Source organism: Parus major, chromosome 9, assembly GCF_001522545.3.
Source record: "Parus major isolate Abel chromosome 9, Parus_major1.1, whole genome shotgun sequence".
In the NCBI taxonomy this organism is placed as follows: domain Eukaryota; kingdom Metazoa; phylum Chordata; class Aves; order Passeriformes; family Paridae; genus Parus; species Parus major.
The window spans coordinates 22,445,047-22,448,500 of NC_031778.1; positions in this window are offsets into that span (position 1 = coordinate 22,445,047).

Consider the following 3,454-nt stretch of genomic DNA (forward strand, 5'->3'; position numbering starts at 1 on the left):
TTCTATTTTCTATTTGAAATTTCTGTTTTCTACATTTTTCATTCTTTTCTGCTCTATTAAACCATAAACATCCACACACCAAAATTTCCTACTAACACTTATTTTTTAGGATCTCGAAATCCTCTCTCTTTGCTGCCTTTACACCTTGCACTACCCTGCAGTGTCTTGCAAGGCAGGGTTCTACACCAAAATATTCCTGCAGCTTTTGAATGACATCACTTTAAATGGTACAAAAACTGTTTGAAGGGGGAAGGAATCATAGGAATGTTTTTATTCAGCTTTTAAGCTCTTTAGCAACAGAATTGCTCTTCTCTAATTTTGTTTCACCATTAATAAATGGATTGTTTTGGTTTAGAAAGAAGAGGATTGTGAGGTTGTATGAGGCAACCTGGCTGAATGGGATTCAAATCTGGATTGTTTTTCATTATACACTGAAAATTGTGTGTTTGAAAATTAAAAGTTTAGGCAATTCACTGGACAAGAAATTATGCTGAATGAGGTCAAGGGACCTTCAAAATTAGAGCTTCACATTCTAAGATGTGAATGTTTTTTGTTGTAAATCTCCCCCCAACACTGTTGCCAGTCCATCCTTTTTAAGAAGGTAACATTATCAGAAGTCACTGTGCTGCCTTTATTCTGCTCCCACCAAAACCAGTTGGGTTTTCACTTGGATTGGAAGCAGACCAAGGAAAATTCTGGGTGCTCCTGAAAAATCTCATCTGCAATATCTGTGGGGGTTTCCAAGAACTTATCAGTGGATCAGAGATTGATTTGGTTTCAAACCCTCAAGCAAAGCATCATCAAGTGAAATCCTTCTAGTGGAAGGTGTCCTGCCCATGGTGGAGGTTTGGAATGAGATTATCTTTAAGGTGCCTTCAAATCCAAAACTTTCTGTGATTCTGTGAAATTTATGAGGACAAATGCATTACATGTTTAAAATTCCTGTGCAGGAAAAGCATGGAATCCATCCAGGCTGGACAACCACAGCCTTCAGCTCCAGGGTTCAGCTGCCAATTGCACTGTGCATATTTAATCAAGTGCACTATTGTTTCGAGTGCCTCATTTAAATTCCTCAATTAATTAAAAAAAATCATAAATAACTCTTATGGAATTGTTCTGTCTCTGCCAAGAATAATTAAAACAATTTAGCAGAATGAACCTCCTAATTGTCCGTGTTCAGCATTCCTAATTCACCATAAAGCTGGATGCTCCTACAGGGAGCAAGTCACTGACATATCTCCTATATTTTATATTTTGCTGGATTACTTTGCTCACATCTTCTTTGACCTTTCTGGGATTGTCTCACACTCTTTTTCAACAAATTAAAGACTTTGGTTTTTCCCAATCTGTGCTTATAACAGATCCATTTCTGCATGAGATATTCGTTGGTTCATCTTTTTCCTCTTTCATTTTTCATGCTTTAGGAACAACGGAAATGGGAACAGTGACTGGATGTGGAAAAATAACCCAAAAAACAAGATATTCAGAATGCTGGCCTCATTTTCAAAATGCAAGATATTGTCTAATTTTCATCAGGAGCTCTGAAATGACTGCTTGGGATACGCAAAGGGTGTGGAAGGTGACATCTGCCAAGGCCTTGGAAGAGCAGGAATGGTGACCAATATCCAAGGAGAGAATTTCCCGTAAGACCAGAGCTACTTTAACTCCCTTTTAACCTGTGCCTTCTCAAATGGCTCCTGACAAGTCTGCAGCTGTGCCTGTAAATAAAACATGAACTACCTGAGGTCGAGAGGAAAATTATTGATTGCAGAGACTTTGTGTCTGATCCTCATCCTGATCCTTTCCAACCCCTTCCAAAAATGGCTCAAGCCACAAATCCCAGGAGCAGGAGCTGTGGTCAGCAAAGGGAAGCCACTCAAAGAGAAAAGGATGGGAGAACTCATCATCCTCTGAGGGTTTTGGACACATTTCCACCTTGTTTGCCCGACCCAGGGCAAAACTGCCTTCACTGGCAATAATTCTGCTGCTCTAAAGTAATCTAAATATAATATAGAAAAAAATCATACAAACCACATTTTAAAGAACACTGGGGCTTGTCCCTTTATAAGCTTTTGTTGCTTATAGACAACAATTTATTGAATACCTAAGATTTAATTTGGGTTTTTTTCATTTCTGACCTGTTTTGTCTCTTTTTCATAGGATATCTCAAAATCAAAAGACTTCATCAGTCCAAAGTTTCAACAATTTCCATGGTGCAGAGGAATCCCTTAGCAAAATGATAAGAAAATACCACAAATTGTTATTTTGTATCTAGATCATAAAATCAGTTTTTCTTTGGTTTCTGTTTTTAGTGCCCTTTTTTTTTAATGATGAACTGGACATTTCTCCCTACAAACCCTTCAGCTTCCTCCAGGTAATTTGTCATCACATTCTGGGAAAAATAAAGTGGGTCCAAGGGCATAATTTAGGAAAATGTCATGCAATCAAGAGTCATCAAGTCCATCTCTCTTCCCTAAGACCTGATCAGCAGAATATCCTTCCGTGTTTATGGAACTCCTACTTCCCAAAATTCTATAATGCCTGAGCAGAATCATCTTCCCCATGATTTAATCTCGATACCTCTTGTCCTGACAAAACAAACAAGGTTTTTTTTTCCTTCTTTTCAAGAGCATAAAAAAAGAGTGATTCAGCATGGTTGTTTTTTTTAAAACGTTTTTTATTTTTTTGCCTGCTTTAGGAAAGGGTAATGCAGATGATGAATGGGAACACTCAGCGGTAGAAGAGAAATGATTTGCACTTAGTGCTTGAAATGTGTGAGTCGTAGCACTGTATAAACACCAAAAAAAAAAATAAAAATTCAGATGAAATATAAAACACTGAGCCAGTGTTGCTGCTTTAACCTCTGTCACACATCCCCCATATTTTTTGCTGCTTGTGAACCATTTGCAAACAGGTTTTTTGTGCACTAAGACCACCTTTGTTTTAAAACTGATATTAAAATTAATTAATTTAGGAAAAAGCTGATCTTATGACTTCAGTCCTGTGTTTCATCTCATGATGAGAATGTTACAGTTTGGAGGGGATTTAAGCTATTTATCTTTTTTTGATTCTGAAGTCCATCCTCAAGGTTAAACAAAACTTTAACCTTGACCTGATAGTTCTACCCCAGGTTTTGGATCAGGAATGGAGATGTTTAAATGGTTTTAAATTGAAAGAGAGGAGGTTTAGGTGGGATATTGGGAAGAAATTCCTCCCTGTGAAGGTGGGGAGGCCCTGGAATAGAATTCCCAGGGAAGCTGTGGCTGCCCCTGGATCCCTGGAAATGCCCAAGGTTGGACGGGGCTTGGAGCAGCCTGGGACAGTGGGAGGTGTCCCTGCCCTGGCAGGGGTGGCACTGGATGGGCTTTCAGGTCCCTTCCAGCCCAAACCATTCCATGATTCCATGATTCCATGCAAATAATCTGTACACTCAGTAGTGTGGAGATTCCTCCAG